The sequence below is a fragment of the Mytilus californianus genome, unplaced genomic scaffold (assembly GCF_021869535.1).
Source record: "Mytilus californianus isolate M0D057914Y unplaced genomic scaffold, xbMytCali1.0.p SCAF_29, whole genome shotgun sequence".
NCBI classification, from domain to species: domain Eukaryota; kingdom Metazoa; phylum Mollusca; class Bivalvia; order Mytilida; family Mytilidae; genus Mytilus; species Mytilus californianus.
This window is the reverse complement of record NW_026262678.1, coordinates 2,097,440-2,110,399: the sequence shown is the minus strand read 5'-3', so window position 1 is coordinate 2,110,399 and position 12,960 is coordinate 2,097,440. Positions and strand designations below refer to the sequence as shown.

The 12,960-nt window shown below is 31.4% G+C and overlaps 1 long non-coding RNA gene across 1 annotated transcript; it reads left to right on the top strand.

Annotated features, from left to right (window-relative positions):
* Nucleotides 1-1,661: 1,661 nt before the first annotated feature.
* Nucleotides 1,662-9,876, top strand: LOC127732836 (uncharacterized). The gene is made up of 5 exons (XR_007996449.1): nt 1,662-1,694; nt 4,394-4,480; nt 5,915-5,983; nt 8,844-8,918; nt 9,806-9,876. It is a non-coding gene; the product is annotated as an uncharacterized LOC127732836 (long non-coding RNA).
* Nucleotides 9,877-12,960: the final 3,084 nt, after the last annotated feature.

The window sequence follows — 12,960 nt, the reverse complement described above, 5'->3', positions numbered from 1 at the left end:
CATAATCGTGGTGAAAAGGGAAGTGGATTGTAGTCACGACATAAGGAACATATCCGATTTCATCTGTGAAATTAGGGAAATTAGGAAGAAGTTTTTATCGTTAAACAAAAAACGTATTGAAAATAATAATTAAACAACGCATATAACCCGAAAAAAGTTATTATTATTGATATTTCATCAGCTTTTTTTAATATTCAACATAATATGCCATAGCATATTCGACATAACATTGTCATCTCTTGTTGTTATATATGTGCAGTGTCAAATATTTTATATATTCGATCTTTTAAACAGTTTGAAAAAGAAGAAATGGAGGCCAAATCAACAGTAGCCGAACAAACATATGATGGACTTTTATCGGACAATGCATCATTAAACACAGTAATTGAATGCCTCAATGAACAGTACGTACTTTGAATGAACAAATACTTAAAAATCAGTTGTTTAGGTGAAAATAAAAAGATGTGGTAGTATTGCAAATGAGATAACTATACACCAAAGTTCAAATAAAGTGGATGTCAGCAATAATTGGCAGTTTTTGTTTAGGGGCTAGCTGACGCACGCCTTCTGGTGCAGGATTTTCTCGCTGTGTTAAAGACCAATTGGTGGCCTTCGGTTGTTTGTTGCTCTTTTGTCGGGTTGTTGTCTCTTTGGCATATTCCCCATTTTGATTCTCGATTTTATCTTTAGCCATCAACAACCAGAAAACTCAAAACTACGTAGTCGGCTACAAAATATGAAACAATTCAATTGAGAAAAAAATAGAGTACTAACTTATAACAATAAGAATTTTTGAAAAAAATTTCTTACTAAAACGAACCAAGGTTAACCACTGAAATACATGCTCCTTACTTGTTACAGACACACATAGAATGTCATGGTTGTGGCGGGGTTGAACATGTTTTTTGGCACTTAAAACGCTCCTCTTAACCTGGGACAGTGGAGGAACAGAACAACATAAGAACAAATTATGAAAATCCATACAAAGCACACACATATCTAACAAAAATCAGAACCGATGTGGCAGTGTATTTATACAATCATCTTAAACAACACAAAATAAACAGTACCGATCTGAGAGTACTCGCAGTTACTGACAGTTATTTCCAAGTCATTAAAAACTCATGTTTTTAAGTTGTTTGATAGTAGCCGGTTGAATACCGTAATGGATTTTGTTATTCGAGGGCACATATTTGATTTTTATAATCAGACATGGGATAATAGACTTATGTTTCTAGGTTTGCTCAACTGTTTCGTATAAAAACTAATTATAAATAAAATGGATGTGTAGAATAATTCCTGTTTAGATGGTAATTTGGAGTTTAGTATGACGACCAGTATCACTGAACTAGTATTCATATTTGTTTAGGGGCCAGCTGAAGGACGACTTCGGGTGCGGGAGTTTCTCGCTGCATTGAAGACCTATTGGTGGCCTTCGGCTGTTGTCTGCTCTATGGTCGGGTTGTTTTCTCTTAAACACATTCCCCATTTCCATTCTCAATTTTACATGTTGTCCTGGAAACGATGAATAATTTGTACAGTTTGAAACGTCATTAAGGAGCAACAAATGCATAACAAACTGAGTTTGGATGTCCCTCTCGTATCTTTCTTCCGTCTTTTAATGGATTGTTATTAATTGAATTAGTTTTTTTTTATATTAGGATGAAAGACTTAAAAGCACAGCTGAAGGAACAGTATGTTATCATAGAAAAAATAAGTAGTTTATATTTCGTTATTTTATAATCAAGCTTGTAAAATACTCTTAAGTAATTTAGATCATAAATTACTAAATTGTGCCACGTTTATTTGCAAATTTTTAAGTATGCACTATTAGAAATAAAAACGAAATCAAATTGACGTCACAAATATTGGTACTACATACTTAGATGCAAAGACATATACAATCGTGTATGAGTGTAATGTATAAAAAAGAAGATGTGGCATGATTGCCGATGAGGTAAGATTCACATGAGGCCAAATGACACAGAAATAACAGATATACGTCACCGTACGGTCTTCAACCATGAGCAAAGCCAATACTGCATAATCAGCTATTAAAGGCGTCAAATTAACAAATGTAGAACAATTCAGACGAAAAAATAAACGGCCTAAATAATGTACAAAAAATTTACCAAAAACATATATGTAACACAGCAACAAACGGCAACCACTTAATAACAGGCTCCTGACTTGGGACATGCATATACATACAAAGTGTGGCGGTGTTAAACATGTTAGCGGGATCCAACCATCCTAAACTTGGACAGTGGCGTAACAGAACAACATAAGAACGAACTATATATCAGTTGGTTGATAAGACTTAACTCATCAGATGCATACACATATACATGCATGTCCTTCTATGTTGTGATGTTACACTATTGTTTCAGATAAGGGTGGAGATTGGTACCTTTAAAAACGTTAAAATCCGCTGCATTTGTTTGCACCTATCCTAAGTCATAAATATGATGTTCAGTACATGTAGTTGTCGTTTGTTGATGTGATTCATAAGTTTTTCTCGTTTCTCATTTTTTTATATAGATTAGACCATTGGTTTTTCCATTCGAATGGGTTCACACTAGTCATTTTTAGGGCCCTTTATAACTTGCTGATCAATGAGAGTCAAGGCTCCGTGTTGAAGACCGTACTTTGACATATAATTGGATACTTTTGCAAATTGTGACTTGGATGGAGAGTTGTGTCATTGACACTCATACCACATTTTCGTATATCTATCTAACAAATCACGGACTGGACGTGCCCGGGACTTTTACATCTCAACATCAAAAAGACACTTAGTACAAATCTGAGAGTACCCAACGTTACTGACAGCTACTAGTAGTTCAAAGCAAATAACAAATAATAAAAAATAGTAATCATCATATGTAATCTTTCCAGGTCCATATGTATCAGTTTAAACAACATATTAAGGACAATTATCAAATTAAATGCTTTCCTATACGGGTACTAATGTTGCTGTTATTGTCTCCCTTTTTCCATATTGACGAAACATTTGAAACACACGAAAGATAAATATATTTAAATATTAAATTAAATATATTGATGCCTCTTTGTAGAGTGCACGGCCTTGAATGTAGAAAAATTTATTATCAGATTCATACAAACTGTCGTGTAAAGATTATGTGATACCACCATTCCAGTATTAACTAAATCATCGGCCTGTACACACAAGAAAAGCTTAGAAAGGGCCTGAATTTTGTTTTTAATTCTTGAATTTGGCATTTAACAATTTCTTGTATTGTTATCCTCTCGTTCCTGAACAATGTTAAAATTGTTAATGACCCATGTAAAGTTATACGACAATAAGAGTCATATATAAACCGTCCGGAACGATTTTAATGACCCATATAAAGTTTTATGGCATAATGAGTCATATATTAACTCTGTCTCATGGTAAAAAGTAAAATCACAATAATACTGAACAAGGAAAATTCAAAACGGAGAGTCCCTAATCAAATGGCAAAATCAAAAGCTCAAACAAATCAAACAAATTGATAACAACTGTCATATTCCTAACTTGTCAAAGGTGTATTATTTACGATACTTCAATTTACACCTATAGTAGCATTAGAATAACAATTACGACAACATATTAAAAAACATGGCCTGCTGTTTTGATGTTAAAAAATCAGAGCTGACAGAAACAAGAACAATAGATCGTACAACGGTGTTTGATTCATAACCTTTATTTGAAGTTTTTCAAACATTATGCAATTTTCCGACTATATTAACCATCATTTAATTCTTAGATGCAATTTAAAAACTAGAAATTTATCTTCTTTTATTAATGTCTAGAATTATTTCAGGGTAAATGAAATGACACGAAATAATGACTAAATACGACAATGTACGATTTAATTACATTATTTGCTCCAACCTTTTAGTTTAATAAAGTAAATAAAGACATGTTTGTTTTTGCATTCTATTGGAATATATTGTTTATATTTGAAAGATACATATATATGATATACAAGAAGTCGATTTGGTAGCCACAGCATTGATGTTATTAATGAAATAGAGCTACTTGATTATTGACGAAATGACCTACCAAACTAAATAACCGTTAAGTTTGTATTGTAATTGTCATTTTATATCAGGTGAAATGACATACCGTAGATTTGTATGTGTCTCAGATGTTTCATACTATAATATTTTAAACCGTGAGCTTTAAATTATTCATAATCCCGCATGCGCTCAGTATATTTGTTATGTTTTAAAGTAAATGAAAGGCGTCTTTCCGTTTTTAATAAGGACATACAATTATATTAACTTTAAATAACAGTACATATGTTACCAATGTAATCATTATATAGAAATAAGGGACCAAACCAAGCGATAAAACTATGAGTACTCTATTCATTCGTATTCTTAGGTACATCGAGAAGAAAGTTGCAGTATCTAAATATGGTTATCTGGAACGAAAGTTCGAATTAACGGAAGCTGACGGTCATCATCAGAGGTATAACTTAATCAAACAGGTATCAAACACAACCAAAACAAATTTATAAAATCGGATCATTTAGTCGCTGGCATTTTTACCAACAAAAACATAGAATAAATGTTAACAAAACCTGGGAAATATAATTCACGGTGGATCACTATTTTTCTAATCTCGTAAATCGATTTGGAACAGATAACTTACGAATGGACACACGAAATTGTGATTGGCTCGTGATCTGATCTCACATCCACAGTCACTCTCATTTCATATAAAGGAGAAAAAAGGAAATAATATTGTATCGGTTTACAAATCAAATTAGGAATCATGAGTTCTACATAAAATGCCTGTACCAAGTCAATTTTCGGACAGTTGTTTTCTATTCGTCATATTCGTTAGATGTGTTAGATGTGTGAGCTTTGGATTTTTCCATTTTATAATAGACTTTCCGTGTTAAATTTTCCCTTGCAGTTTGGTATCTTTTTTCTTTACTTTCTACAAGAACATGATGCCCAGATAGGAAAACACATTCAAACGTAAATAAACTGATCAGTGAATGTATTTTTCTTGACCTTGTACGAATAGAATAATTTATATGTGTATCAAATCTTATGCTATTTTCATTTTGTTTGAAATTAACTTTTTATATTCCAAAATGTGCACATTATTCATATTCCATTATGTGCACATTATTTATATGCCATTTGATCAGAGTCAGATTGACCTGTAAGTTTCCAAAGAAGATATATCTTGAGAAAAAAAAGCTACTAAAAATATCACCTAATTTGATATCGGACATTAGACACGCATTCTATCTACAAAAGACTCCCCATTTGCGCTCCAATCAAAACTATTGAAATGAAGACCATATCATATACAAATTTGAAATTCATTTAAAAACACGGATGAAGTAAGACAAACTTCAGTAGCATAGTACGCCTAGCCGTTGTCCTATAATTCAATTTTTTACCGCCAACCTTCACAATAATGGTACACTTATGTCTACCAAAAAGCTTCATCGTATGCAATAAATCAAATAAAAAGTTGTCGGGTGATTTAAGCAATGTTTACTTTTTTATATATCTTGTCTAATAATTGTTGATGTTTAAAATTTAAGTAAAATATTCAAAATTGAGGAAAATGGTAAAGCTCGTCAGGCAACGCCAAAAATTCAAGGGCAAGTGAACTAATGATTGACGTGAATTCAAATTTAGTTTAAAAAATTATGAGGACAATTTTACTAGTGATACACAATAGACTAACTATACCATGATAAAATTAATATCGTTACTGAATAAAGGGAACATACTGAAGTTTAAGTTATTTTCATACAGACTTATTATGTATTGACAAAGAAGGCAACAATTGAGTGTCATACATTTTATTATTAATCAAAGGCTGAAAGAAAATTGAATTGTCAAGGGAATCAATCAATGCAATGTGTTGTTTTTTCAGCCCTGCGCCAATGAGAAGAAAGAGCAAAAATGAAGGTAGAAAGATTGACCATTTTGAAGAATGTCAAAAGTAATTTTATTGTTTTTATTATATAACATAGCATACAATGATATTAAGTGTTGTTTAAAACTAAAGAAGAAGGTCCAAACATGATTTTCGTTCCCTTATCGAACATTATTATTTGTTGTGAACTTGTTGAAACGTTATATTTTTAGTTTACATTTGACATCATCAGACGAGTATTTTGATCTATCAGATATGAAAAAAATAATAAAAATTGAAAATTTATTATAAAGAAATGCTTTTTTTGTCTGTATTTTCATGACGAAATGTACAAAAATAAAAAAAAATATTTATAATATTAAAAAAGTTTATTTACTGTATTACTGGTTCATGATATTTTTTGACGGAATCTTGAGTGGTGTTTCTATCGCAATGACTTCAAAAGTATAGCTGTTTTTGTCACAACGTCCGCAAAACGTAATAGATGTCATGCTTCGCGGGTTTTTAAATTTTATATTTTGATTATTTATATCCAGTTTAGTTTGATTAAAAATAAGAAATATAAGTTATAAAATAACCCAAGTCCGAGAAAGGAAAATGAAAAGTTTAACTTCAACTGTTGACTAAATAAGATTGATATAAAAGAGGGACGAAAGATACCAGAGGGACAGTCAAACTCATAGGTTTTAATTAAATCGTAACATTTCAAAGACTTTAAATGACATTATTAGTCTCCCTTTTATTTGTTAAAGTCATACTATTGATAACGTCAATCAATTGTTTTATATTACACTTAACTATACAAGTCACATTACCTGACGATCTGTGCAAGCATCGAAAGCGCTAGATTAACAAAAGATGATAACGGTTTCAATTCATATATATATATCGAATTGTTAAAAGTCTGAGTATAGATAAATATATCTAAATACAAAAGTCCAATATTGAATGGTTAATGCATACATTATTTAATATTCACAAGTACTTTCATGTTTTACAACAATCTTCAGGTGAAAGGCGAATTATTGTAACTATGAGAGGGTAGTTAAGTAAGTAACGTCATACAACAATTACAAAAGGGAGATAAACGTTCCAAAATAAAATATGGAAAGCCAATTGTAACGCTATTGAAAGCCTAATGCGCATTTAGTTTTGGCTTTAATTTGGATATAAAATATTGTTCCTTTATGGATCTTCTAATGTCACATTCTACATTAATTTTATAGAACGGGAAAATTTTAAAAAGCCCTCTACCGCAACGATCTAAATGTTCGCTAAGAGGGATTTTCCTATATTGCGGCTGTCGGATATGTTGTCGATGAATGCGTGTTCTTTCAACTAAACTATTACCGGTTTGTCCAATGTAAATTTCTCTAGAGTGGCAGCATTCAATGCAGTAAATTAAATTTTCACTTTTACACGTCATGTTGGTATTGGCATATATCGTTTGTCGGGATTTTGTCTTAAGTTCGTTTCCAATATATATCTATGCACATGTACCACAACGAGAATCTGTGCATTTCGACACCTTGAATTGTTTTTTTTTTCCTTCGGTTGGGTCAAACTTGGCACGGGTCAATAGACGTTTTAAGTTTTTAGGTTGCCGTTTGCCTTGTACAAACATTTCTTGGTTTACAAGGGTACTTAATTTTGAATCTTGTCCAAAAATTGCTAAATTTCTCCTCGCTACAGAAAATATATTCTAGTTACGAGGATTGTGTGTGACAACAAACGGTATCTTATCATTTTCGGTAGATCTTTCACTTGTTGCCCGTAGTTGATCAACCGGGATTTGTTTAGCCATTTCAATACCTCTTTTGATTAGGCCTAAAGGCTATTTTTGTGCAACAAGTAATACTTCGAGTTCTTGCAATCGTTCATCCCTTAATTCTTCATTCTCAACTACTGTGCATATTTTCCTGGCTAGACAGTAGGGTATGTTCCTTTTTGTATGCGTTGGATGGCAAGAATGGAAGTTTAAATATTGGTGTATGTCAGTGTCTTTATAATAAATATCCGTTTTAAGATCAGTGCCTTCTTTAATAATCATAATATCCAGGAATGATAGTCTGTGCGAATTTACTTCCATGGTGAACTTTATAGATGTATGGAGACTGTTAAGAATATCAGAAAACATTTTAAGCTCTTCATCGGATTTTGTCAAAATGATAAAGCAGTCATCAAGATATCTTTTCCAGCAGGTTTCAAATTGCCTGGCCATTTCTATACCAAATTTATTCTTAATCTCCGGATACAATTTCTGTTCTAAAAACCCCATTACTAGTGTAGCGTAAGTTGGGGCAAATTTTTACCCATAGCAGTTCATCTCGTTTGTGTATAATTTTTCCCATCAAAATAAAATGTATTGTTTTCCAAACAAATTTTACAGAATCTAAAATGAAATCGATGGTAAAACGACTCGATATTGCTTCCCTGTGTTTTTCTTTCCAACATTTAACAGCTTCAATACCCAAATCATGCGGTATATATTTATACAAACTGGTTACATCGAAACGTACAAGGCGGGCATTCTCCATTGTAGTCTTTGGAAGATGTGATAAAAAATCGATGTCATCTCTAATGTAACTTGGTACATAGGAACATAAAGGTTTTAGTATTATGTCGATAAAATTACTTAGGCGGTGAGAAATATTTGTATTGTTGAATTGGTAACCTTTGAGAATAAGTTTATTTAAATCGTTTAAAAATTTCCGGTCACTGTAAACAACATTTCCGTAAAAATTAGGATGTGCTATCCCGTTTGAAATAAGTTTTCTACAGGTGCAACCAATCTTATTTTAATCGTCAATATCGCCTTATTAAAAGGAACGTTGTGTAACGCTCAGTAGTATCAACATCGTGCGCAACTTCTTATACTTACCCTGTATGTTATCAATATATAATACTTTTTTCAAATCTAATTCAGATCTAAAAAGACTGATCACCATCAGAAAGAACAGCCACATAAAGCTGAGGAAGACTGCCAAACGTTACTAAATATGTAAGAATACTTAACATGTACCGTGTAGTGGACATTTTTTAAATGAAAAAAGATAAATAAGGTGTTACGTTTGCAGTTTGCGATCGCTGTGACATAAATCATGTGTTCTAACTTCTATTCGATTATATCCGATTCATACGAGAAGCATTTTTCCAAGAACTTCACCAATACATTTGACCAAAATATATCTTTGTATATGAGACATGTCATGTTAATTGATTGTGATTTAATTTTTTTTTCTATTATCTATATATTCATCACAATCATATTGATACATACGGACAAGCTTCCATTTTTCATATTTGTATACAAACTGGTTACATCGAAACGTACAAGGTGGGCATTCTCCATTGTAGTCTTTGGATGATGTGATAAAAAATCGATGTCATCTCTAATGTAACTTGGTACATAGGAACATAAAGGTTTTAGTATTATGTAATAAAATTACTTAGGCGGTGAGAAATATTTGTATTGTTGAAATAAAATTTCACCGTTGAAGTTTTTTATAAACTGTTGTAATAGCAACGAAATACACAAAACCGTTTCATATAGGTATATTCCTATATTCTTTTGAAGTTATGTTCATTTTGTATATTAACCTAGTACGTAAACCTTCGCATCGTCTCACCTTCAAACGATGTGTGTAGACAGTTGAATACTTGATCGCTTTGAAATATAATCATTTTACAGCGGTAGAATAAACAATACCGGTTGTTATGAAGAAATTAGAAACATCGCTTTCATTTTTTTTTCAATATGTTAAACAATAGGTATCGTCATACACGTCTCAAGTATTTGTGTTTTTTTTTTCTTATTTCAGTATATCATAAAAATCATAGTAACTATTTCTTAATGTATTGTTATCTATTTGTATATTTTCTCTGTAGAATTAATGAACAGAGGAACAAAATTGAAACTTTGGAGAAAGAGAAAACAGAATATGAAAACGAATTGGAATATCTCCAGAAGCTGTGAGCTAACAAATTCTTTATAGCAATCATTTAAATTTTTAAGTGTATATTATAAAGCTTCCATCACTGCATCAAGTGTAATACGATATTTATCTACTCGAGACAGTTAAATTTTCAAATTTAAAACTCATTGCTTTCCGAGTGTTTCAAACATTTAAAATTAATTGTCGAGAGTTGATAAATATCGTATTGCACGACATTTGGTGGTGGAATCTATTTCTGTTCTGATTTTAAGGCCATATACAGAAAATCATAACCCTTCTTTTTGAATGATCTTGAAAATGATGAACTATGACAGACTAAGATCAAACGAATCACAGGTTGATTAAATAGAAATAATCAACAGATCAGGAAAACGACCAATCGTTTCAGAATTATATAAAGTATCTAAGCATTGCATCACAGTTAAAATCACTATTCATCAACGTCATTAAACGTCACTTTCAAAATACTTCAAATAAACACAGTTTTATTTCGTTCTAAAGTTCAACCTGATAATGAAAATTTGTTAAACCATAGTTGAACTTAAATAATTTCACACACCATGAAGCCGAGTTGAATTGTAAGTTAGTAATATGGAAATACGTAAACAGGTTAACCTAGCAATCGTGTATTACTTGAAATAACTATGAATTAGTTCACATTTTCAGTAATGTGCAATTTCACAATAATTGCAATCTAAAAGATACAATGTTTCACTATGACTAACTATAATATTAAAATTTGCTGTTAAAAAATGCTGGACATCATTGTATCAACTTCCATTCAAATCCACATTCCGCAAAAATATCCCAATCAGGAATGGCACCCTGTAGGGAATATAACAGAATAGACAATTTAGCTGGAATATAACAGAATAGACAATTTAGCTGGAATATAAAGATTCGAGACCGCAAAAAACTTTTTTTATAGTGAATTGAGCCAATCAGGAATGGCACCCTGTCGGGAATATAACAGAATAGACAATTTAGCTGGAATATTAAGATTCTAGACCGCAAAAAACATTTTTTTTTGTGAGTTGAGTCAACCAGGAATGGCACCCAGTTGTGAATATAACAGAATAGACAATTGAACTGGAATATTAAGATTTGAGACCGCAAAAAATATTTTTTATAGTAAGTTGAGCCAATCAAATCGGGTGAATGTCAGTCATTCTTCCCCAAAACTATATTTGTCAGTATTATTAAAAGAAAAACCCCTTTTTTGCGAAGTTCATAAACTGTGAACCTTGTTAATGTTTATTAACTGAGATCTGTTACCTCCTTCATGTCCTTAGGCCGGATCAGAGGATATGATACTGCTGACGAGTTAACTGATTGGAATTAGTATTTGTATTAATCGTATTAGTCATTGATTCTAGTTTGAAGTCAATCGACTGTGTCAATATGAATGAAAAGATCAATATATGAAGCGGAACTTCTAATTATGATAGTACCTTTGGGAAAGATCACATGTAAGCATTCATAGGACAGTAGGTATTTTCAGTTACAAGATATCATCTTTACCAACGAAAAAGAAATGTACACATATTACACGATGTTTTTTTAAAGGTTCTGTGTGATCATTGCTTCATTTGAGTCCAAAGGCGAATCGTACAGTAGTGGTGCACACTTATGTACCCATTTGTATTCACTGTAGGAATACAAATATACAAACATCAGCAACTATGAAATCGATAGAATAGTCCGGCATTTTGATGATGATATTGTCGGTGTATTTATTGTTAGAAACAATATGGTTCTTTACAAAATAAGATCTGTGAAGACCCCTAAATAGGAAGTCATATCTACATGATATACGCTTCCCTTATTTTGTAGAAATAAACTCGGGTTTAATGAGACAATATTGAAAAGTCAAGATTTGATATTACATAGATCGAAACATTTTGGAGTAATATTTAGAATACGTTACATCAACAACACTGTTGGTTCTATAAGCTTTAACAAAACATTTCTCAAGGTCATCTTTTACTGTAGACATATGTTTAGTTTCTGTTTTGATAAAATATTCCAGACAGAAACTGATGTTCAATAATGATACGTATACAACTGGCATATTTCGGGAAGGGAGCAAACTTGTGGTTTCCAGCGTCGATACGTCAAAGTTCAAGGTTGATGTTACTGAATTGTGATGTTTTTTGAAATAATGATTACAGAAAGTAACGTTATGTTCGTTTAAAAGTTTTAATTACAATTAACGAGTTAAATGCACTGCCCATTATTTTATTTACAGAAATTTAAAATCAAAAGAAATGAACATTGGACTCTTTGGTGAATCTTGGCTTGATCCTCGCTGCAATAGTAGTAAGTGTCACAATAAATAAAAAGATGAAAAATTACAAATCATGCCATATTGAAATAACTTAAGCAAAATATTCAGATATTTTGGAAATTGCAATATACTAACTTTAATTTAAGCTTTTTATTTTGCCATTTGATTAGTGACTTTCTTTTTTTAATTTTCTTTGGATTTCAGTATTTTTGTGATTTTACTTTTTAACCTTCTCAGTACAAATATTCTACCAAATACACAAAATCCGTATAGTCTTCAACAATACATACTAATAAACATTACATTTGTCTTTATTCAATAACATCTATCAATAGTAGGTCATAGTTTACACATTAATTTATATTAAATTGAAACAAAACGATATTTTCCCCTTTTGAATAGGTTTGTCTTCTTTTTGAAATAATTACTCAAATGATACTCGTAAAATCTTCCTCATTTCAAAGCCTTTTAGTAGGTTAAACAATTATATAATCTACAAATTACTCTATGTGTAGCAAATATATTACAGAAACAGCATACGTCATTGTCAGACACAATCGGGTTCGAACTTTGTAATCATTTTCAATTGATAATATATCAGAAAAAAGCATAAAAATATACATGCAGGTGATGAATACAAATCTGGAAGGATGAGCAAACAATTTGATATAGGTAACCTACAAATATTTTAGAATACAACACAACTAAGTCTGAGGACATATAGAATCAAGAAATGATAGAAGATGTCTATTTTGGTATACTTTAGTCAATGCTTGATATCATTTGCTATAAAATAATAT